The following is a 25,835-nucleotide window of genomic DNA, read 5'->3' on the forward strand; positions in this document are numbered from 1 at the left end:
TGTGTGTGTGTTTTGTGTGTACGCGCGTGCGTGTTTTCCTCCCTGAACTGGAGAAGCAGATGTTTAAAGGACGGGCAGGAAGCAGCTCTGACAAATGAAAGGATTTTTGATTGAATTCATGAGCTAAAGTTTCCTGTCAGTAATTCATTTAACCCTAAGCTACATAAAAAGAAAACCCCATATTAGTTTTATCGCCTAACTTCTTAACATATAACCATAACAGGCAAATTAGCTGCCACAGGTAAAATTTAAGTACTGCTGTAAGCTGAATTGAGAGTATTATTTGTTGGTAGTTGAAAAACTTGAGTCTTTCTTTCATATTCTTCCTCCTTTGGTACTTGCATGCCAGAGGCTACCTTATTGTCTGTGTATATTCAAGTCCTTTGTGCTGATTTTTTTTTTCTTTGAACTGTTTTCTGAGCAGGTGCAGATGGCTTCCATGAACTGAGCCAATTGAAGTGCTCTGCTTCAGCCTGCAGAAACTAAAGTTTAAAAAATGAAACAACTGTGTTTTGTGCTATATCTATACTTCAGCTGGAAAATGTTTTCCCCATTTTGTGATGAAATCTGCCACCTCTGTTTCTTGCTTTTAATGAATTTGGTTTGTTTACAGCCTTAAGGAAATCTTGTCTCTAAAATCCCTCCTCACCACTCCCCCAATATTTTTCAGTCTCATGATTTCACAACCAGAGACATTGCAAAATAAGGGTAAACGGGCATTTTTAAAAATCCCTGGAGATTTTTTAAGAACTTTTTTCCCCTTTCTTTGTTCTTCACAGTATACTCAAGTAAACAGCTTCAGGAAGATTCAAAACATTAAGACCGCGGTGCCTTTTCATAAATATAATAGGAAAAGTTACTTTTCTTAGTCATGTTTTATACACCAAACAACAGCGGAGAGTCACTGCACCCTCAACACTTCTGGTTTGGTGTTGGCATTACTGAGTCCTAAAGAAAAACAAAATAAAGAGTGAATTAAGTCCCTTGAAGTTCAGAAGGCTCTCGAGACCACGGCAATGATGAGCCTCAACTTTCTGCTCCTGTCACTCACATGAGCGTAAACCAAAAGCCAGAATCTCACTAATTTGCTGAACTCTCAACGGAGCCAAACCCGAATACTAATGTTGTAACTGAATCAAAACATGTCCAAAAATAGACCTAGTGAGCTAGTGCAAACCAGAATGATACTGTGTGTTTTCTAAAACGATTGAAGAGAGCAAAACTAGAATCTTAAACAATTCCACCAAGGTAACATGAAACAAACCCAGGGCCTATTGCTTTGGACCTTCTGCACTGGCAGGATTGAAAAGATCCCAGCAGGAAGTGAAGGTTTTAGACCCTGCTCTCCTGTTGATCTTCACAAACATAATGTCTCAGGGACACTAAATCAAGTGACCGGTGTCAATAAGCACTGCCCTTACTCTGGTAAGGTTTTTCAACCTTGGCATGAAATTTTGGATCAGATAACTCCGTGTTGTAGAGGGCTGCCCTGTGCATTGTAGGATGTTTAGCAGCAAACCTGTCCTCTACCCCTTAGATGCCAGAAGCTCCACTTCTAGTCAAAACAATCAAAAATGCTTCCGGACATGGCCAAATGTCCCCTGTTGAGAACTATTGCAATAAGAGAACAGCATCAGCTCCCCACTTTGTATCAAAAAGGTTCTCCAATAGATGTTGGAAAGAAAAGCCACATACTCTTCTGTCCAAAAGGGCCACCTGGTAGAAAATTAAAACCAGTCTCTTAAAAGTCCCCATTTCAGAGTCAGTTTCTCTACTAAAGTAAGAAATCCTTTAAGCTGGAAGAACTGTGGATAGTACTATTGTGAGGCAGGACCAGTGGCCATACTCTGGTATTGAAAACATTTATAAACACACACATTTTAAAAATCTTTTCCTCACACCGACTTATGGTATTGGTGATCAAATGATTCCAGAATCTTCTAACCACTATGCAATCTGTGTTTATTGTCATAAGCTATAGAAATATTTCAACATATTGAGTCTCACAGTGTTTCTGGTTCACAGTATAGGGATTTACTTTTAGAACCAGGCAGCCTATGTACCACCCTACAATGAATTATTGTATCTTAGCATGCTATTTCAGGAGCATTAGACATCTTAATTATAACTGTATTTTTTTAGTTTGTGGGTATATAGTGTATGCCTTTGAAGTGAAATTTATAGTTATTCTGTGCTTCAATGAGACTTTTCATTTTTATATGATATAGCAGTTTCCCCTTGGCCATTTTCGTTTGGTAGGAAGACTCATTTGTACATCAGAGCATTATTTGGAACCATGGGTTTTGCTGAGATTATAATGTGGTAATTGCATTTAAAATTGAGCTGTGCCAAAGCATTGCAAAATAATAATAAGTCCACTAAATACATAACGCTGACACAGACAGTTCATCAGCTTTTTTTAATACTGTGAAAAACAAACAAAATTTTCTAATTTTTGCATATGAGGAAAACCTGGGGAAAGAACAATCACAGTATAAAATTGAACAGCTAATCGAGTTTTCCAAATGGTTTATTTTAATGGTGATTTAGCATTCTAAGGCACAGACCTTTAGCTTTGGTTTAGCGTTTGTCACTGAATGTAGGTTATAAATCAGAGTGCTGTATGGCAACAAAGAGAAAGTTATTGGCTAGTATTTTTTCATCAACTGTAACTGATGATAAAACCTATAGAGACTGTAATGACAAGAAGCACCCCCTTAATCTCATTTGAGCTCCACATCCACACTCTTTGGAATCAATATTTTCCCTGTTTTGCCAATGAGAAAACTATATCTCAGAAATGTTAATAAGACATGGTCAGGTCACCACAGCCGTGGTTGGAGGCAGGGGCAGGAGTGAGGAATACTAATATTTGAGAACTTATTGGTATACGTGCATCATTAACCACCATTCTGCTTTGGATTCTATCTTCTGATGATAAACACAGACTCCACGTGGAAACACAACAGTTGAGAGCACCAAAATTTAAATCCAGGGATTCTGAATCTCTTGTTTTTTTAAATTCTTCTGTACTTTGAATTAAATAACCCAAAAGAAGCTCAAGATATATGAGTTCACATTTAATAATGTATGAACTCTGAACCATGAAAAAATATACTCACTCCAGCCTCAGTTTTTAGGCATACCCAAACCCTGGAAATTCTCGATTCTCTCCCAGGAATCTGTCCTTTGTCTTAAATTAATGGAAACATCCGGAAGCTTTGGATCACTCTGTTCTGGGCTTTCTGAGGACAACTAGCTTAGAGAAGCGGTGCACCGAGAGTGACATTCTCTATCAGGAGTCTTCAGCTGTTTATTTCCATCTTTCCAATGGCCATCACCCAGCGGACAGAAGAGGATTCAACTTGGTGGGCTGCAGCCTAGGATATTCCACCTCTTTCCAGTGTGTTCGACTATCCAAACCTAATATCCAGCCTTTAGAGAACAGCACAGCATTGACTTTATGGTAACCAGAGGAATTTGGGCATCTCAAGTCAGTGTGGCCAAGTGTGGGAGCTTGAGCATTTAATGGACTGATTCTAACATAAAGTTGCTGGTATGCTTTATGTCTTCTGTGGCTGTTGTAATTGTTTTAATCTATTCTCCCCCTGACTGGAGCGTCTGTGCCTCTCAGGTCCAGTCCTGATGTCACATGTTGTTTCCTATTTGGATTTTGGTCCAAACACCTCTTCATTCTCTGCTTTCTCCACTGACTCCTGAAGCCCAAAAGTGGTTATTTAATCCTTGGACAATGATCCTTAAGCAGATCCCTTTTTAAGTTCCTCCCTACTAAGTTCTGTTTCTCTAAGAAGCTTCTATCCATCGTATTCCATTACTGATTCCATGATGTCCTAACCTTTTTGTAAACACATTCTTTATCTGACCAGCTCTGTTCATACCGGACATTTGAATGAATTCAAATTTTTTGACTTAGCTCTTCTGTTACTTTCCGGTTCATTAAAAAATTAGCAAACCCATCTCTATATATCATATCTAAAAGGGGGAATTTTTGTCTGTAGCAATAATAGTTCTGATGATACCTTTGGAAAGGGAGCTATTGATCCAGGAACTGAACCTAAAACGTCTTTATTTTTAAATAGTTTGGGAGTTTGAAAGAATGGCAATCACAGCAGTGTGGACATTCCACTGTGGGGATGGCAAGGCTTGGACTCGCAATGGAGACTTCATTTGGAATTGGGTTCTTTTTCTCTGTTCTCACTAATTATTTCCAGAGGCTAGCCACTTACAGAAAAAATAAATCCTCTCTCACTTGGAAGTAAAGAATGTGTTATTTGACTTACAACATAATACAAATATTCCTTGGTCCAGTTTTGTCTTGTATCTGATGAGCTTAATATTTTTCTCCTTCTTTATGTAAGCCTTCCACTGATTTCATACGTGGGGCATGAAATGTTTAAATCTATAATAGTGTAAATAACAGTTGTATTGTCTCCCATTTTAATGAAACTTACAACTAAACAACTAAAGCCCTGCACTAATTGCTTGTCCTCAGAGCTGGGTATTTCAGGTCTAATTCTATTTAGAACACCAGCTGGCATGGAGTATGTAAAATCTCCTTTGGTTACTTTAGCCACTTAAGTACTAATTTGGTGGTATGGAAAGCGTTAGGCTGTGTCTATAGAGGCAGAACATTGAGCAATTTTCCAAATTTTATCAATGTAGTATGTCAACTCAGTTGATATTTTCTAGTTAAAACAGATGTTTGAGTTGTCAGGATGTATCCAAACACAAGTGTTTGTTGACATAAACATTAGCTTAGCAGATTCTTTTCATTGCAGAAGCTTTCTAAACAATGTGTAAGGTGTAAACTGGAAATCTGTGAGCTTTGAAGAAATTAGACATGCCATAAACAATTATATAGTTTTCCAAGTACATACTATACACAGCCAGACTCAATATGTGGTTATCATATTAATGAACGAAAGAATGAATTGTCAACTTTTGTAATCACTGGGGCCTAAACATCTGCACTCGGCCCATTAGTCAAATTTCATATTCTTGCCGAAAGTGAATTCTGTATAAATCCTTCCTTGTTTATTTAGCTTTACTTTTACATAATTAGATATTCTGCCCTGCAATTGTGACTGAAGTGATTCTTTTACTTGGCCCTAATTTTCCATGTAGATTAAAAATTTCCCATTTGAAGGTTTCAGCTGTACTACTTTTATTTCTATTTCTGGTACAAAAGTTTGATCTGCTGTGGCCCACGACACAACTGACAAACTACATACTCTTTCAAGCAACTTGAAAACTGCTAATTAGAAAAAAAAATGTATTTATTGAATGATTGCTATAGGCCTATCAGTTTGCTGAATATTCTGGAGATCAAATGAAGACTCAGAGTTTGTTCCCACCTATGGGGTTCTGACAATCTAACCAGAAGAAGAAAACCTACACATGAAACAATTATAAAGAAGAGCTGGGGTGTATGGCGTGGTGCAGGCTATTAGAGCCAAGGGATAATGAGGTGTTAATTGTGTGGGATAGAGAATAAGCCTCAAAGGAGTTAAGGCAGGTAGAGGGCAACATGGGCTGAGGTCATGCAGGAAGACTTTCAAAGCAAACCAACAAACCAATATTTTTGTTCCGTGTTCAAAGCAATTGTGAGGGCTAGAGAGAAGACACAGAGATGGGACTTAAACAGGATCTGAAAGGATGAGAAGAATACTGACTGGCCATGAAGAGAAGGTAGAGTACTATAAAATATGGAACTTGGGGGAAACTAGGGTCAAGAAAGAACCATGGTTACAATAATCAGCTTAACATTACAGCTCTTCCTTTGAAAGTCCTTAGACTGATGCAGATATGCCAGACTCGATTTTTTAAATCCAGTTTGGCTCATGCTTGGTCTGCAAAATATTAGCATTTGGTTCACAGTTTCCTATGTAAGAGAGAAAAGCAGATAGTGTTGTCCTTCAGGATTTTGGAATGTGGCCTAGCAGAAGTGATGGGTGCTACTCACTAGCATCTTTTTCTTGCAATGAAAAACGCATCACAAACAAAGGTGCCAGCCCAACTATACAATGTGTGGCAATTGCAGAGAACTTGGTACACCATAGAAGATGTTTACTGAGAAGACAATAACCAAGCTGTGAATGTTATTTGTAGTGGTGCTTTGCATTAGGTTTTATAAAGACTCTTGAGTGGCTCTATTTGATAGACATTCTTTTCTGTTCTGAAATATAATGTGTGAAATGACTAAGTATTCATAAGACTAAATTTCATGTGTCCTTGTTCCTATTCAAAGTCTCCTACTATGGACACCAATAACCAATCCTTTCTGGTTCAGAGACATAAAGATACCACCGAATGTTTTTATTTTCCAGGAAGAAAGGATATGGAAGAATTTTTATTTTCAAGGTAACAGGCTATCGAGTTTCAAATCATAATTATTAGCCTTGAGGTCTAGTGCATTTTCTGCAGTCCATTTAAGGCACTTTAGGCGATTTTGCTTTTAAGGTGACATAAAATCTCAAATCTTTTATTCTATCAAGATAGCAATTACAAAGATCCTTTGGTTGTTCTGGAGAGTTTGGAAGAGAGGAGACCATTCTTGCTGTACCATCAGCTCTTTAATTTGGCAGCTTTATGTCATATGTCTATAAAGAAATGGTATAATGCAGAACATGCTGATGACATCCGCTTTTCACTGTCAGCAGCCTTATTCCTACTGAAACAAGGAACTTTCACCTTTGAGTATGTCAATTCAACATGCTCTTATGGTGTAAGGGCTGCCATTTCCCTCAGGCTCACACAGCTGCAGCAGAGGTTGTGTGCTCACTCACCAAAACATGACCAAAGGGAGCATTCAACTCTGGCACAAGGAATGCAGTGTGTCTGTTCTGGAAAAGTGTGGGCCAGATGTGCTGCCTTGTCTAAAGCAGATTTTACTGCTGTTTACACTCTCTCCAGCTCTAATCTGCAGCTTTCTTGCATGTCCATGAGACAGTAGTAAGGGGCTATCACGCGGTGGTTAAATGCTTGAAATGATGTGCAACATTTCAGTGAAAACTGGGATTGTGAAGAAAGACTTCTTTTTAAGTGGATAGCTTACATTTAAAAATGATATTATGAAGAAAGATCTCAGTCACCTTTGCAAACAGAAATTTAAAGCAGTAAGGAATAGATGGATGACTACCTGGGTCAACTCCCTTATTTAGTAGAAAAAGAAAGCAAACTCGAGGAAAGTAATGATTTGCCCAAGGTCACACAGCAGTTTACTGGCAGAATGGAGTCTAAACTCCAGGTATCCTGACTTTCAAAACAAAGAAGTGATCGGAGAGGGAAATTACTTCTCTAGGCCAGGAATCAGCAAACTTTGTATAATGAGCCAGTAAGTATTTGAGGCTTTGTAGACCGCATGGTCACTGTTGGAACTATTCACCTCTGTCCCTGTAACATGAAAGTAGCCTTAGACAATATGTAAATGAAAGAGTATGACTGTGTTCCAATAAAACTTTATTTACAAAAACAGGCGGTGAGTCAGATGTGGCTGGCATTGGTGGCTGACTTTTGCTCTGGATCTAAAGGAGGGAAATCAGGACGGAAGTCTCCTTGGGAGCTTCTTTATGAGCCACATCCCAAATGGGATCTGTCATGGAGAATGTCAGTTTTTCAAAGGTCCAGCGAGTGCTATTAGTTAGATAAAATTTCTCTGACTCAGGCAAAACTGACTTTTTATAGCTTTCCCAAGAAAAGATTGTTTATGAGAATTTCAAAGTGTTTAAGAGTCATTCTTCAAAATTGTCCTTATGTCACTATTGTTCCACTTAAATATGAAAGATTTATGTTTCCATGTGCCTTTAAGAAGTGAAGTACACTCACAACATCGAATCGAGGTCTTCGATTATTACTGTTAGGTTTTGTTAATTTGAGTAATCTCTTAAAAATCTAGGCATATATATATATATATATATATATATGTTTGAAACAAGATTCCAAAGAGTGTTTCAGCTTAATAGTGTTAAGCAATGGAAATGAGGTGAAGGTTTCTAAGAGATGCCTCCAGTTGTATGCAGAATTCCTCTATAAAGTTCGAGGTTGATTTTCAAACTCAGTCACCCATGCACTTGCATGTGTGAGAGAAAGAGAGGGAGATCTTTGAGGGGACAACGAAGAAGTAATACCAACTTCCTTGACAATAGCTGACCTAGAATTAAAACCTTGTTTTCCCTTAAAAACTCCTTGGTGTTTTTAACACTTCAAGACATAAAGGAAATCAGTGCACCATTACTAGACCAAACTTATAGGGTTCTTTTATTTCATGCGCATAATTGCTAAAAGGTGATCCTTCAGGAATTATTTCTTTTTGGCTGGTCTCAATCCAGAAACAAGGCTTAAATGGAGGGTGGAAAAACACACTGAGTAGGACAGTGGCAGTGTTGAGTGAGGTGAAGAATGGGGAGAGGGTTAGAGTTCTATTTTTGTGGACCTACCCATCACCGCTTCTGATCAGGTACAGGTTGCTCCTTCTTCCTGCTTCTCTTTCCTCTTTCCCTTCCTGTTCTTCTCCATTCCTCTTTGCTGCTCTTTACTTTCCTCTCTTCCTACCACCCAACTCCAAAGTGACAGGTGGATGGGGTGAGCTGTCAGGGTTGTTCTGGGAGAAAATAGTTTGGGTTTCTTTCCATTTCCTTCTTCATTTCTTCTAAACTGGAGTACTACAAAAAAATGGGAAAGCCCATAAATATCTAACTTTCTCCCAGTTAGAGGAAAATAATAGATTTAGCTATCTGTAAAGATTATTTGGAGAGTAATCGAAAGAGAAGACATTTATTAAAAAGTTTCTTTTACTAGGAATTAACTACAGTAAAACCTCATTTCCTATGGTCATGTTCTTCCCTATAAACATAGTCAAGAAAATAAATAACTTTAGCGCTCAAGTTAGCTTTTCTTTCTTTTGATTTTAGATATTACTTTCTTTTCCCTCCTCAGCCTGTTTTAAAAGAGTTTATATAAATGTTCTCATTGCATTAATGACAATATTTTAAAAATTGGTCGTAAAAAGCAAAATAATTAGAAGGTTAACATCTGTCCTCTCAGACTGGAAATGTAATAGGATGCTGGGTTTCATTTTATTTTCTTTTGTTTTATTAATGCTTATAGCTCAGAGCTTAAATGAGAAGGCTGATTTCTTATTTTTCTTATTCATCTCCAGCTTTTATTCTGAAAGAAATAGGAAATGTGATACATTGACCTCATTTGTAGTTCTAATGCCCTAATAAGGTGGCCCAGCATTCTGGCCTCCACATCTATGGCTCCACGTCCTCCTGTTAGAAATGCCTCTCTCCTCCTGTCCACTCATCCACATTCTCTCCAGGAGAGAAGTCCCCACTGAAGATCAGAGGTCTTTAGAAAGCTCTCCTTGGATAACTGCCCACTACAATGATCCTTACTCTCAGAATTTCTGTGGCACTTTTAATTTGTGCCAAACAATTCCCTCACTTAATTATAGGTTATCTTGGATCACTCTCTAGTGGTTTAAAGCATAGTGTTAAGCCCATAATCTCTGCAGCCATTTGAAGAAACGGCTCATGGGGAGCCAGAGATGGGAAGACCACAAGCACCCAGTGTGAGGATCATCTTGGGGATTTATTCAAGTCTGAGTCTGGCCCTCAGACTCACAAGTCCACTAACTGGTATGTCAGGATTTCATAGGTCACAGTGTTGCCCAGATGCAGACCCAGACTCATCAGATTCTTAGAGGCTTATATATAAATCAGAATGCCAGCGTATTCATTTTCAAAATACAGTATAACCATTGGGACCAGACACACAATTCTTCAGGCTGGCACGTGATCTACCTGTGGGTAAGTTATGTGGATTCAGTTATAAACCTCAGAACTCTTGATGAGCATGGACTCAGTGAAAACATGGCTAGCCTAGTGATTTGAATGCTCAAAAGAAAAGGAGCCTGAGGATTCATTTTTATCTTAAGGGTATGCCTGCCCAGAGTACAGGGTAAGTGGTGTCCTTCAGTGGGACCAGCCTCTCCTATGGCCCGTGCTTATTTGGATGATACTCTGTGACTCTCTCAATGGTCCCAGGACCAACTTCTTTCAGACCAGGACACTTAATCTCTTAAGATTTTAAATATAGTTGATTACGTTCTAGTCACGTCTTACTCTCTTTCAGTTGATTATTTTTTTAATCTCTGCTCTGATTCACTCTGTGTGAGGAGATCTCATTTCTGTCATTCCCAAGTCCTTGGATGCATCTCATTGTTGCCTCCTTTTGCCACTTGCAGCAGACCCCACTAAATATTGGGTGGCTCTAGTATGAAATCTTTAATGGCATCTAGACTACACAGATATAACTTATTTGGCATTTAAGGAATTAGCCTATTTAGCTTCTGCTATGTTCCAGCATTGTTAAAATTAATAGGGATCTAGAGATGAATAAAGCACAGTCCCTTTACTTAGGAATGCCACAGTTAAAAGAAGGTGTGTTAAACAAGTACAATAAAGTGCTTTAGGTGCTACAATGGGAACAAATGGTAGGACACTAAGAGGAAATCATTTGATTTGTGACAATCAGGAATCAAATATATTGACGTAATTTCCTTACATGTGAATTTTTGCTTACAAATTACCTTAGCTACCTTAGATTTGACATTACAATTATTAAAATCTTGTCCTCTTTCTCATTCAAGTCCATTCAATTGTCATTAAATACTCATGCCTAGTCTAAGTTTGGAATGAAAGTGTCAGTCACAAGACACATCTTTCACTCTTTCCTGATTTACTAAACATGGAAATGCAGCTCAGGACCTGAGCATTTAGTGATCTCATGTGACCATGAGAACATTAAATAAGGAAGGAAATGTAGAAGTGAGTATGATGATCTCTTGCAAAGCTCCTATCTGGGTAGAGACATAGGGTTTTAATTAGCCAGGCAAATGTCAAATCTATTCTACAGATACCTCAGCATATTAAGCTTAGCTACATCCTCGGCTCCTGCCAACAATCCCCAAAGACATATATGGAGAAAATCAGAGAACATTCTCAGAGTCTCAGATTGGCCAAAATAGAGTCAATATGAGTGGCTGCTGGTTGTCCTAGAAATCAGGAAATCTAAGAAGCAGTTGTCCCTGTATGCTTCCTAGTAAATAATTTAACATTTCTGTGTATTTACCCATTCAAAGAAAGAGAGTTACTATGTCTAGTCTTAATCTCTACGATAGGGTGCTATAAAGCAATTGAGATACAATCTTGTTCTTCCAATGTTTTAGCTATTTCAGTGTCCTAAAATGAAAAGAAATATGTGTAAATCTTTAAAAGACCATTGAGTGAAATAATATTTTTAAACTGAGAATCAAGATGTACAAATACATAAAAATGTGTATAAATATATGAAGAGCAAAACATAAATATTTGGATGTGATTTTAATGTATCTTAACATATTTTTTGTAAACTGGATATTTTTACATCAATATTTTTGTTGTCATATCCATATGCAAATTAACTCAAGATTTTCTTTCTAAAAATTCTCAGTCGTATTGTGGAAATTGGAAATTTTTCATTAAATATCCCACATTTCATCAGAAGTCTTTTTAAAAGCTTTTTTAATTCTCAGGTTATCCTATTGAGGATAATTCCAAAAATGTGCTAATTGCTAAAAAAAATAACATAAATATAATACTTTCCTACTTCAGAAAAAAGTTTTTCTGATTCTAAGTTATCAAAATGGGCAAATAAATTTGTGTTTTCCATATTTGCACCCACCATCCTGCTTTCATTTCTATCTGTGATGTTTGCAAGACAGACTATTATTTGAAAGTGGACACCAAATGGCTATATTTCTTTGCAGTCCAAAGATTTGACATTTTTTTCCGAAAACTGAATATGTCCAAAACAGCTGAAAATTTCTGGTAGAGCAGAAATTTTTTTTCTGGTATAATGCAGCAAAATACTATTTCAGTTTTATTTTCTATTGGTTTGGAGAAAACATTTGTAAATTCCCAAGTGAAATAATCATTTGGTATGTATGGAGCAGTAACTTATTTGGCACCATGGTAGGTGCTGAGGAGGTAATACAAGTCAACATTTCTATACTTAAGAAACTTATAGCCTAGTTAGAAGGACTAGACACATGGTGGGAAATGCTGTAAATATGACAGCAAGCTGTACCTGCAGCTAGGTAGGGAGTTGCACTTCAGAGGGCTCACCATGATGCCAGGGTTTGCCAGAGGCCTCCGAGTAAAAGTGGGGGGACTCCTGCAGGATCCTCCCAATGGTTTCCAAACAGAAATCAATTTAAAAACACCCAAATATAAATAGCTGGTTCCCAGAAAATGGTTGCGTTTTATCTTTTTAAAAGTTTAACAACATTTCAATTTTATGTTGTTTTCTTTTTGTCATTCATAGATTTCTTGGTAGTTTCAGATTGGGTTTGTGTTTTTCTCCTCTCTTGACATATCTGAGAGATTCTGGCACTAACCAGGTTTGGGATGTTTCCGTCCAGACATTCTTAAGTTATTTGGTAAGAAGTAAAGTCTTGGTGTATTTTTTCTGCTGAGAAATGGCTTTTTTCCCCTCTCTCTTTGTTTAAACCCTGAATTCAATAAAAACCTCTTTATTTCTATATATTGTTCTGCAAAGCCATTTTTATGGGGGTGAGAGAATAGAGGATATTTTATTTCTAATAGAGGTGGCCATTTTTTTCCAGAAAATAATAAATTTAAAGCAATATCAGAGACAATCTTACAAGAGAATGTGTGAACATGGTTACATAAAAGAGTCTAAAGATTTTGATGCCCATATCAGCAAGCCTCCAAATTGCTTGTGAACGACTGGAAACCACGGCCATCTGCCAGCCAGAAGCAGCATCACCAGAATGGAATTCACAGTTATACTGTTAAGATTTATAATGCAGTGCGGGTCCAGCAGACAAGACCTTCAGGCAAATCAGGCTTGTCTGGTCCTGTCTGGTCCGGCTGACTGAGCAAGCAAGACCTCTCTCTGCATGAGGACTTCCTCAGTGTCTTGACTAAACACATTTGTCCAGAAAGCTAAAATGTCCCAAGGGAAAGGGAGACAGTGGCCATCCCTTGTCTTGCCAGACACTGTACTAGTTGGTGCAGGAAGTCATCTTATAGAGGAAAGACTAGTTTGGGGACAGTGGAAGTCAGTACAGTGGAACAATTTTGGGGTGTAATTTCATTTCTCTCTTGCCCTTCAGAGAAACTGGGCCCCCATCCTGGGAGCTGGATGCTGTCTTGAAGGAGATAAATTGCAAGATAAATTGAAGAGCTATACCTTAGAGAGTTGTTGGAAAATGAGAATTCAACATGGTGATGGCTAGAGAGAAGTGGGTGGAATGAGCTGATGCCAGTGGGAGTGAGCTGGTCAGGAGAGGTGGTGGAAAAAGTGGCTTAGATGAGGCGGTCCAGAATCTTAGCATCAATATACTCAGTGCATCCTTTCTCCCCTACCTTCCTCAGCAAGAAGAAAAAACATTGATGAAGTGAGTTTGTAATGTAATATAGGAGCAGAGCCAGAGACAATCATAATAATAACAGTTGTAATAATAAGCACTCAAGCTATGCCAGGTATCAGGCTGAACCCATATTTATATCTCATTTAAACTCACAACAGCTATGTGAGGGAGCTGGTATTATTTATCTCCTTTTTGCTCATGAGGATCTTGAAGCTTAGAGATGCCAAAAAGCTCACCAAAGGGCACATAACCAGAGAGTGAGCGTTTATCTTTGTAGCCAAATATGTTTAACTCCAGGGTTCTGAACACCGAACTGACTGTGCTGTTTATTCATTCAGTCAATCATTTATTCATATGTATTCTGTAACTGCAGTGTTCCAGGCACTAGGAGTTACAAAGATAAGAAAGGGGACCCACTCCCAATAGTCTTGGTATGAAATTCAGTCTAGTCATGTATGAGACAAGTATTCATGAAATAATCACACCAGTGTATAAGTGAACTATAATGAGTGATACTAAGGAAAATGCATCTCTAGATGCAAGAGAACACCTAGGTACTAGGGTAAGTAGATACTTGTTTCTAATGGATGTATGAATTTGATATATAATATTAAGAAAAGGGATAGGTGCTAAGGACACTCAATATTATCACGGGAAGTCAAGGAGAGCTAGTCAAGGAGAGCTTCCCTGAGAAAGAGCCCATGTGCCATCAGATTTGAAGGATTAACAGGCAAGAGGAGAAGAACATGCTGGCTGGGGGGGAAATAGCAGATATGAGGGCCCTGAACCTGGAGAACGCTCAACAAGTTAGTGATTCTTTGAACATTTATTGACACATGATGAAATTACAGGTTTGTTCCCTTTGTTGTGTTTCATCTTCTTCCATTGAACCCATGATTTTTTTTTTTTTTTACTATTTTCCAAATAAATTAATGTGAAGATACCCTGTCTGCTCATTGTGCATTGTTGATTTCTTCATTTTCTGCCAATTTTACATCTTGGATTTAAAGGTTTTAGGTCAGCAAGGGCCACATCTGTCATTGTGGTATTAAAGATTCTAAGGTTACATGCAATTAGGTAGTTAATAAATGCATTTCTATGATAAAGAGAAAGATTTATAGTAAAGGTCCACTCAGAGAATAACAGAACTTGGTTGGGTTTAACTTACATGCTCAATTAGGAATTGACGTTTGCCTATAACAAATCTTTTCTTTACCCATTATATGAACTAGGAAATAGATTCGCTTTTAATTTTTGCTAAGTGGAGCTTTTTAATATTCCTTGAAACTAAATGGAAATTTTCCAAATTAATGCTCTGTAGTTTGGCATACGGGGAAAAGCAAATCTTTCCTCTCAAGCAGCTTTTCCAGGGAACAGATTAGTATTAATAAGGGGATGTTTTCCTAATGGAATATTTTCTGTCCCATTAATGTCACTGTCCTTTTATCCCCGAGGATGGCATTATTGACAGTGATGCTCTTATGTGTGAGTGACACAAGCAGGCAGACCATTTCATAAAATTCCATTTCTCACACCCCCTCAGAGAGCTGTCTTTGGTTTAAAGACCTGAAGCTGTCTGTCAGGGCCGGCATTGTTTGGGACCCTACCTGTTAAAATCATAATTGGCCCAGTCCTTTCTTGAACTCTACCCTTATTTCTGTCTCCCCTATGGAAAGTAGTTCTTCAGTAACTTTTCTATTAGGGTTCCTCAGATTGTCTTCAACCCCATCATTGTCTGTGGTGGATAAGATGGCAGAGAGCGCGGGGATGTGAAGTCTTTAAAAACTTGCACCGAATCTTATGTATCTTAGTATCTCTGAGGGCTGGGCCAGTGGTTGGCTGGTAGTAAACAATTTTTTTTTGTATGCCATATGGTAGGGGTCACATTTCATTCTTTTTCCATGGGACTATCCTGTTATTGCAGCACCATTTGGTAATTTTTTTTCTGGAAGTACATGGGCTGGAAATCGAAGCCGGGTCTCCTGCATGGCAGGCAAGAATTCTACCACTTGAACTATGCTTGCACCCCCAGCAGTAGATAATTTTATAAGCATTGCTTAAATGGATAGTTGACCAAATGAATGACAGTCATGGCTACTGCAGTTAACCAGAGATGGGTTCCAGATCACAGCTTTTGGTAACCAGCTCAGAAATTAGTTATCATAAATGTAAAACTATGAGAATGCTCATAATTCTACTACAGGAGAGAATGAACCTATGTGAGAATGCTCATAATGTTTCTAGAGCATCTGAATTGGTCATCTGTTCTCACTGACGAATTAGCCCAAAACTCAGCAGCTTAAAACCATGATCATGTATTATCTGACACAACTTCTGAGAGTGGGGAATCTAGGGGCTGCTTAACTGAGTAGTTCTGGCTTGGGGTCCCATGAGGTTGCAATCAAGCTATCTGAACGTGTGGGTAAGGGTGGAGACTCGGCTTCCAAGCTCATCATGGGGCTGTGGCAGGAAAGCTCAGCTCCCCACCATGGGGCCTCTTCATTGGGCAGTTCGACTGTCCTCATGGCACAGAGTCTGGCTTCCCCCAGAGTGACTCAAGAGAGAAGCAAAAAGGGAGCCTCAGTGTCTTTTAAGACCTAGTCTTCTAAGCTGCATAATGTCACTTCTACCTATTTTCTTCCTTAGAAGTGAGTCACTCCCTTGCACTCAAGGGAGGAGTAATTTGGTTTTATCTTTCAAAGGGATGAGAATCAAAGAAATTGTGCACATTTAAAACCACTGCAATGTCCAAATATTGAAATCCTTCCAATATATTTACTTAAATTGTCTATTTTTTTAAAGTGCATGATGTATCACAGTGTTCAGTTTGTCAATAAGTGTTTGCAGACAAAGTGCCTTTCCAGGAAATTGGTGAACTGTCTTAAAATAAAAGTAAAGCCATTCAAACACACCCACACGCACAAACTCATAATCATGAAAGCAAGTTTCACCAGTGCTTGAAAAATCCAATAATGACCTATCTTATTTTATTTTTTTCTTCTTATTACACTGTGGTAGGTTTTGACAAATACAAATTTTACAAAAAAAGAAAAAAAACAATTATGAGCATCTACTTAGTATTAAGTCCGGTGTCATGTACTGTGGGAAGAGGAGGGGCATGTGTGGAAGGTGATAAAGGCATGAGCTACCCAAGAACACGGGTAGTGCAGCAGAGAAGATGGACACGTACACAGGACTCGATACAGTACAGGCTCACTGTGATGAGCTTCATAATAGAGCTACAGAGAAGGTGCTATGGAAACACATGGAGAAGACAGTTAATTACAATTGGAAGTTGAGAAAACTTAGAAGTGTCACTTGTACTGGGCCTTAAAGGATGAGGCGCCATCCAGATCAATGGAGTTGTGGTTAGTGAAGCCTAAAGGTAGGGAAGGATTGGTATCCCAGGAGAATGCTGGAATTTAAGTTCAGAAGAACATATTGAAGAGGCTTGGGTGCCATGATGAGGTACATTCTCGGCAGTGGAGAGCTGTCAACGGATTTTGAACAAGGGAGTTATTGAATGAATGCACCATTTGATGCCTTAGGTATTTAAAAAGGTAGAAATTATACTATTTACTCTATATTTACTAGCTGCTAAACATTTCACAAGTGTTTTCTCTAGCCCTCACTGCAGTCTTCTGGGTGCAGGGTTTTTTCATTGCCGTCAAACTGATAAAGAAACCGAGCCTTAAATAGTTGAAATAGATTGCCCTGCTAGAGAGTGGTGGAGTTGCAGGTCAGATGTAGGGTTAACACCAAAGCTCCATATCGATACTTTAAACTTTGGTTTTGTTTTATCAAAGTTCTAGGTTTTTGAATCCAAATATGAAATGCTGCCCTATGTGATGGGCAAATATGGTCACATATTGAAGAATACATGTAGGCTGTTGAAAAATACTTTAGGAAACTTAATATGGCCCCCAAAATGCAGTGCTCTTATCTCTGACTCTTTTATCCCTATCTATAAACTAAACTAGCTCTTGAGAGAGTGCGGTAGGTTGCTAGGGAAAAAGCCGGTCTTGTTGCATCTAGGCCAATCACCATAAGGAAGTAGTTCAGAAAAACAATAGTATATGAGCCTTTAAAAGAAGAAAATTCCGGAGCAGACCTGCCCCCCAAATTTGCAGGACCTGGAGTCCTACATACCATAGATCTAAATAGTAAAAAGTTATAAATCAAGCTAAGAAATGGCTAAATAAAACATGTTCTATGTTCTTACCTTGGCAATATATGTCATGATGACAAAACTGAAAAATAAAGAGAAAGTTATGGTACTTATGTGACCAGAAGTCAATACCATATGCAGGACGATTGGATTTAATTATTATTATACACATCTGAATATTCTGTTTTGGGGTTGCTAATGTGTCTATGAGTGATAAAATTAATAATACATAAGTAGTCAACTATTAATTAGTCCGTAAAATTTATTTTTGCCTCAGTTCTGCAGAATTACTAATTATGCTGTTATAACCAAAGCTTTCAGATAATTTATATTCTGACAGTAATGAAAGAAAGAAAAGAAAAGAAAGATGTAATTCTTTCCAAAGTGCACACAATTTGAGTATAGTTTCATCAAAAATATAACAAGTAAACATAAACATGAAAGAAATTAAAAGAATTTTGTGTTCTCAAAAGTTATTTTTCTTATAAACGATTCAGTTAGCTTAAAAAGCAAATTCAAAGCATAATCAATGTAAAATTTAAATAACGTATGTAACTGAAACTGAAATTTTATTTTTGAAGGTTTAATTAAATTTTCTTAAATATTTTTATAAAGATAAAACTACTGACAATTCTAGCAGTCAATGTGATCTAATTGCCAAAGGATCTAGATCACACAGGTCACAGCTAGACCTATATATATTTGACTTTAGGAGCAACAGGAATTTTTTAATATTTACAAGATGTTCTTCTGCCATAATGTGCACCTGCTGGGAATATCATTCTGGTAGGTGAGTACTTCCGGAACCTTGATAGAGAGCGTGACAAAGCAGCAGCAAAATGGAAGCTTGGCACTGCTGGGAACTGAAACCTCATTATCCTTTGCATTCATGCTGAGAAGAGAGACTTGACAAGTTAAATCATCTGTCTTTCTCTTACCTAAGTCCTTCTGCTCAAATCCTTCCTGTCCTCCAAAGAACTACCCTTCTCTGACATCACCCTACATCACAATCCAGAAGAAACTTCATAGCATTAGTATGTAGCCACCTCTGGCTTCCAAGACACAGAGCAGGAGATGTTGGCAAAGCTTCCACCGAGAGCCTGAATGGGGCTGCGCACTCAACCAGAGGGCAAGGGCGGCTGCTGCACAGCGCCGAGCACCAAATCCCAAAGGATCATGTGTCCTTTAGTAAATGCATTTTATGTGTGTGTTTGTAAGATGTGTGGTCCCTGTAAAGCACAAGACCTAGGCTCCAGGGGTAGTGCTATTCCTGAGCACCATTTGTAAGTGATTGAGCCCTTTGCAGTTTCCAACCGCAGGAGTGCACGCAGGGTTGAGTTGGTGGCAGCAGCGGGTGTTGGAGGGAGAGGCTGCCAGCAAGAAGACTTCACCTGCAAACCTTCCCCCTTTGTGAAATGGTCTGGTTTTAATAAAGTGGCCAGATTCTACCAGGAGAGAATGAAAGATTACAAGGATCCAGATGAATATGTGACAAAGTGGAGACGGAAACGGGGAGGAAATGAGGTGAAACACAAGGGAATGATGTATTAGAAATAGGGAATGAAATGCAGTCAAGAGTAGAAACACTGAAAAGCAGTTTTGGACAGTCCACTCCCTCCTGCTGTACAAGGGACCAGTCCTGTGTTCTGACCCAGTGCTTCTACTCACATCTGCAAATGTGGCAAACTTTAGCTGTTTTCTATTAATGCTGAAGCACTTTAAAGCTTTAGAATCTTCCATTGAAAAATCAAGACCAAAGAATATTAAAAAGCTAGACTGAACTGCCACTCAGATCTCTCCTATACTGGGCAGAAGCAAACAGCTAAATTGTGATTTTGGGTTTTGTGGTTGAAGACAACTACTATGCAACTTCTTAAGTGGTTCATGGTTGGTCCATGTTTTATCCTTATAATTGAAACAATATTTCCTGCTTTCCTCAGAGTAATAATTTTAAAGGTAGGATCTCTAACCTTGGGCACAGTCAGGCCCCTGCAGTGTTACACTGTTCCCAAAATGACAGGGGTTACAGAACTACAGAACAGACAGGTCAGGACTGAAGGCTGTAGGATTGGGATTTTGCTCTTGGGGCCCACCTAGACACTTGAGAAGGAAAGACCCAGGGCTATCTCTGAAGACTGATGAATTTGATAGTATTTTATTATTATTTTTGTAGGGGGAGATGCATGGTCCAGGATTCAAACCTGGGTCTCCCACATGGAAGGCAAGCATTTTACCACTGAACCACTGAAATGACTTTTAACTTGTTAGCCAATAAAAAATAGCATAAAAGTCCCTTTGGGGGAATGGTGAGAAAGGGGGAAAATTCAACTTCTCCATATGGAGAATTTCTGATATTTTCACAAGCAGTGGGGACAACCAAAGCATTAGGCCGAACCCTCAATCTTGGGGTGTGTTCATATGAAACTTATCTCCACAAAGGATAGGCTAAGCCTACTTAAAATTAGACCTAAGAGTCACTCACAGAGAAACTCTTTTATTGCTCAGATGTGGCCTCTCTGTCTCAGCCAACACAACAAGTAAACTCACTGCCCTCCTCATCTCTACATGGGACATGACTCCCAGGGGTATGAACCTTCCTGGCGATGTGGGACAGAAATCCTAGAATGAGCTGGGACTCAGCATCTAGGGATTGAGAAAACCTTCTCTACCAAAAGAGGGAGGAGAGAAATGAGACAAAGTGTCAATGGCTGAGAGATTTCAAACAGAGTTGAGAGGTTATCCTGGTTATTCTTATATCTTATATAGATATCACCATTTTAGTTAAGATATATTGGAGAGGCTGGAGGGAAGTGCCTGAAAATACAGAGCTGTAGCCATGTTTCTTGAAGGTGATTGTATAATGATATAACTTTCACAACATGACTGTGATTGTGAAAACCTTGTGTCTGATGTTCCTTTTATCTTCAGTATGGACAGATGACCAAAACATATGGATTAAAAATAAATAATAGGGGGAACACATGTTAAAATAAATTTAGTAGATTGCTAGTGATCAATTAAAGGGAGTGGTAAGGGGTATTGAAAAAAAATAGGGGAAAGAAAGACTAAAATATATTGGGTAGTTGGAAATACTAGCAGTCAATGAGCAGGAGGGGTAACTGGTGTGGTGTGTATGAGTTTTATTCTTTTTTCTTTTTATTTCTTTTTCTGAATTGATGCAAATGTTCTAAGAAATGATCATGGTGATGAATATACAACTATGTGATGATATTGTGAGTTGTTGATTATATACCAAGAATGGAATGCTCATATATTAAGAATGTTCATGTTTGGGGCAGCACAACGGTGGCTCAGTGGTAGAATTCTCACCTGCCATGCCGGAGACACCCGGGTTCGGTTCCCGGAGCCTGCCCATGTTAAAAACAAAACAAAACAAAACAACAACAAAAAAGATTGTTCATGTTTGTATGTTGTTGTGTTTAAAATAAATAAACTATTAAAGTGAAAAAGTATCTTAAAAAATAGCGCAAATGAGAACTTGGGAACCTGTTGTTCTCTGTGGGTAGCAATGAGAATAGCAAGGTCGTTACCATTAGTTCTAAACTGAGACTGTGAACTGTCTCACCCAGACACCTACAGTTGCTGTCACTGGGCTGCTGGATGGCTGCAGTATAGACTGAAATCTTTACTTATTAATGACCACAGTGATAGACAAAAATACTATACTTTGAGCTCATTATAGGACCATACATCTCCTAAAAGCTTAATAAGGACTTGTTAAATCAATATTTGTTCAGTAATTGGCTCAACAAATGTATACTGAATACCTGTTATGAAAAAGGAGCAGGGTCCTAATTAAAAGACAAATGGATTTGTTACAGGCAGAGCCTTCAAAGAGGTCCCAGTTTTGCAGATGTTTTGCAGATGAATGCATGACCTCAAACGTTATACTCCTTTGAATTTGGTGCAGCATTTGTTTTTTTCATTTTTTAAGTAAAGGATTTTGACTTTGACTTTTCAGAAAAGCCATCCAAATTCAGTGTACTTGAAACTTGTATTTTGCTAACATGTCCCAATATTAAGAACAACCTACTGTTCTCCAAGTCACTGTACTGATTATAATTTTAATACAACCTGAAATAAAATGTTAAAAACCCAATGTCACAGTACTAAAGGATACTAAAAAATCATTCCGTGTTCAGAAGAGCACTTTCTGTAGTAGTTTTTTAAAGGTTATAATAAGGGAGGGAAAATATATGTATGACTTCAGGTTGCAGCACAGAGGCTTCCACTTAGCTCTTGAGTTATGCAATTTCCTAACTGATGACTGGGAGAAAAATAAAAAGGCAGCAAATAGTCAATAAAGAGCAAGGCAGGAAGTGTGTGGTGACTCTGAGTCCCAGGAGGGCTTGCCGTGTCCGGTACCACTAAGGAAACAAATCTCTAAGACAGCTAAGGTTTTCCTGCCTTCTCACATAATCCCAAACAGAGCACAATGCAGTGGTTTAAAATTTGTAGCTTTAAAGGAGTCAGAAAATAAAGAGAGAAGAGAGTGAAACTTACTTGAAGCAGGAATGACGTTCGCTCATTCATTCACAGGTAGTCCTTTTCACTATTCAGGCAGCTGGGAATTTGGAGTCACTGCCAATTCTTGGGCATGGATCCTTCAATCAATTTACTTGGGTCATGATATGCAGTGGACACTTCAGGGGATTAAAAGAGAATAATAATACTACAAGATGATAATGACCACCCACCACCATTTATTAAGTGTTTGCTACGAGTTAACACTACATCATCTCCTCTAAGACAACAGCACTATAAAATATTATTAACCCCATTTTACAGAGGGATAAAAATAATTACCTGGGACTCAGAGAATGTGTTTACCCAGGGTTGCAAAGCTCATAAAGGGCAGAGCAGCCTCTGAACCCATGAGTGGCCCGACCCCAGGGCTCAGGCCCCAAATCTGAGTGTGATTGCCGCCATCACCTTTATATTTCCTCAGGGAATTTATAAATGAAAGGACAGTTAAAATACGAAGCAGAATATGCTAAATGTCAAAGGAACGATGACAAGGATAATAAACGCTGGAGCCACGGGGCGGTGGAGAGCGCACGTTGGAGATAATGAAGGAGGAAGTCCCCTGGAAGGAGGCTGGTTTCTGGAGAGTCAGAAGTGCAGAGACTGAGATCACAGGACCTGTTTTTAAGATGGCTGTTTTACCTTCCCACTCATCTTATGGGCACTGATGATTGTGAAAGATTTCAACAAAAATACACTGAGTGCCCACTATGTGAAGGGAATTTTTTTGTGGGTTTTTTTTTTTTTTTTTTTGGCATTTTCAAGTTTTGAAAATACTTTAAAGCAAGGACCGGTTCATCTCCAGTGTGTAGCTTCATTAGACCCAAGCCACATGGCTCCATGGGGCCTTTGGGAAAGGCCTCTGAAACAGTCTCCATTTCTGCACGTACCCGTGAAAAGGATGTGATCTCCTGGGAATGTGGCAGACCTGTAGTCTAGAGATAATGCAATTGTGTTCATAATTCAAATGCCCCCAGATATAGGATTTCTAGACTTAGCAAATAAGAATACAGGATCTCTGGTTAAATTTGAATTGCAGATAAAGAATGGAATTTTTTTTTTTTAGTACAAATATGTCCCAAATATTATATGGAACTGACTTACACTAAAAAAATATATGTTCATTGTTTGTCTGAAGTTCAAATTTAACTGGCCATCCCACATTTTATCTAACAACCCTACATATTTAGGGATTAGAGAGGAAATTCTGAGACTTGAATTTATCTGTCATATTTAAGTATTCTGATTGAAGACAGCAAATCAACTAAAAACAAACAAAGAAGTACCATTAATGTTAGATAACCCCATGAACTGTGTTTCATTTCAACATGAAACTAATGGAGCAGGGAAAGAGTTACACCACAAAATAATTCTGTGGAACCACTATAAAATCGATGAGTTTCATTCCTTAAATATTCATTCCAGAAGTTCTGACCTTAAAGATGACAGTCAGGGTTGACCCAAGTAAGTCACTTGTTCTACAGCAAGACAAAAATGCATTTCATGCCATGTGCCCTGAGGATAAAAAAGTACATGCTGAACACTGGATTTCCAAGTAATGCCCCCATTAAACATGACAATTAAGTGGGGTTCACTGAGGAGGCATGGTGCCTTAGGATTGAATTCTAAGAATGATTGTTTTTAGGTCTCTTCGGAGTGGGAGTCAAATATCAGCCTTTAAACCAAGTTAAAGCCAGGGCTGCAGCTGCCTTCTGTCACTGACACTGCTGTGGAGAAATTCAAAAGGCACACTCAAACATGTTCTGGGGCATTTTTCAAAACAACTCAAAATTAATACAAGAATACTGAAAGCAGAAAGCAAAGATATAAGTGACCTATTTATTGTCCAGCTTGTCTGCCATCATTTGAGAAGAAAAATGATTCAGAAGGGAAAATTTACTTTGAGTGAATGCGAAACACGAGAGACAAAATGGAGTCTTGAAGAGGGGGAGTTTAAATCACATTTAAACATAAATCCTTTCAGGACACGATTCCCACAGATTACCAGCATCTGCTAACCCTAGATAGTTTATAATCACTAGAATTGTTTTAATCTTCCCATGGAAGGTTTAGCAAGGAAGTATGGAATTACGATGGGTTAATACTTTTAAGAGTGAACCTTCCAGAAAACAATGCATAAATTACTGTAGTGACTACACAGTAAAATCTTATGGTCCTAACGTGTTTGAGCCAGGCTGCAGTTATCAAAAGGTACAGTGGTCCATTAGGCTGACATAGACTCAGCTATGTAATCACCTGGAAACTTGCCAACCATTATTCGCCTTCATCCACTCCTGTAATCTTCTCTGACCATGTCAGACTCTTACCTTCTGAAAGAGAGGAAGAATTAAAGGTTGAATCTGTGATATAGGGAGGAAACCGTAAAAGCAAAAGCACGGTTAAGGCAACAAGGGAAGATGCTTGAATACACGGTCTGGCATGTATTCCGGGTGGGATACATGGTTTAACATGAAAGAATGGTGTTCTTTCGGTGGAAGCATCAAGTTTAAATATGGTGTCTCTCAGAGCCCATCTGCATACCACGCCCTGGGATGGAGCCACGGGGCAGCATTTAGTGCTGCGTGAAGTGCCTCATCAGCACCCAGGGGCAGCAGTCATCATGTCCTACAAGGTGTTTTAGTTCCTTAGATGAACAATGCACTGCCCTTGGGTAATACTTCAGTAATACTTGTATAATACTCTGCATAGCACTTGCTTTAGAAGCAAATGTATAGTGTGTTTCCCATTTGTGCAGTGTGTTCTCCTTCACTGCACTTCCAGGGATCAAGTGTAGTATTTCAATGACATGGAAGTATAAATTGACAGGTTATATAATAGCTAAGCAAATATTTATTACAGTTCAGTAAGAACGGTGATATGCTATTTAATAAGCATTGAGTAAAGTACGTCAGGCGCATTCATGCCTCCATTTAGTTAGAACGTATTGGTCTGGCTTTTAATTCAGAGCCCCCGCTCACTTGCTCCTACATTCCCTGATCTCCAGTCACACTCACTATCCTCTGAACACTTCACGGCCTCTTACATGCGTATTTCCTTTTGCACCAGCTACCGCCTCTGGTGGAATTCCATTATTCCTCAAGACTCAATTCAGAAATCATCCTCTAGCCTCCTCTCCCCAGAATCCCACCCTGAGCAGGGCGCTGCTCCACCATGTAGCCGCTGCCCCGCTTCTGTGTCTCTACGAGAAACCATGTAGCCTTGGATTTTGGTGAGTTGTTTCTCTGCTTTCCTATCCCGATGGATCCATGCCTCTTGAGAGTAAGGGTCATGCCTTTTTCTGATTTACTCTCAGGACAGAGTGTTGTCCATGGTATATATATGTGATTGATAAATATCTGTTTAACTGGGAGTGTGCTGCTGGCCTGGGCACCTTGTGAGGGTACAGATGAATATAAGATACGAGGGACAGGCGGACGCCTGTACAACAGTGATGTTGCAAAGGACTGATTTAAATGGTACTAGCCGTGAAAATGGCAGCGGGTGAGTGAAGGAAGAGTAAAACTCTGTGGGAAGCGTCAGGGAAGGTTTCATGGAGAAAGTTCAGTTTGAGGTAGACAGTGGCTACTCAGCTTGGGAGACTCAGCAGGGACATCAGCGATAGGACAGAAAAGTCAGAACATAGACTAGAAGGAGGAGGCCGAG

At 38.8% G+C, this 25,835-nt stretch overlaps 1 protein-coding gene and 1 long non-coding RNA gene across 2 annotated transcripts in view; one reads left to right on the forward strand and one right to left on the reverse strand.

The window, feature by feature from the left end:
- The window catches only part of MAML2 (mastermind like transcriptional coactivator 2), a 341,806-nt gene that overhangs the window by 90,953 nt on the left and 225,018 nt on the right, over positions 1 to 25,835 (forward strand). The window lies entirely within an intron of this gene.
- LOC143644330 (uncharacterized) lies at positions 8,259 to 18,653 on the reverse strand. The gene is made up of 3 exons (XR_013156623.1): positions 18,566 to 18,653; positions 17,682 to 17,709; positions 8,259 to 8,681 (listed from the first exon to the last, which is right to left on the reverse strand). It is a non-coding gene; the product is annotated as an uncharacterized LOC143644330 (long non-coding RNA).

This window comes from Tamandua tetradactyla, chromosome 8 (genome assembly GCF_023851605.1).
Source record: "Tamandua tetradactyla isolate mTamTet1 chromosome 8, mTamTet1.pri, whole genome shotgun sequence".
NCBI classification, from domain to species: domain Eukaryota; kingdom Metazoa; phylum Chordata; class Mammalia; order Pilosa; family Myrmecophagidae; genus Tamandua; species Tamandua tetradactyla.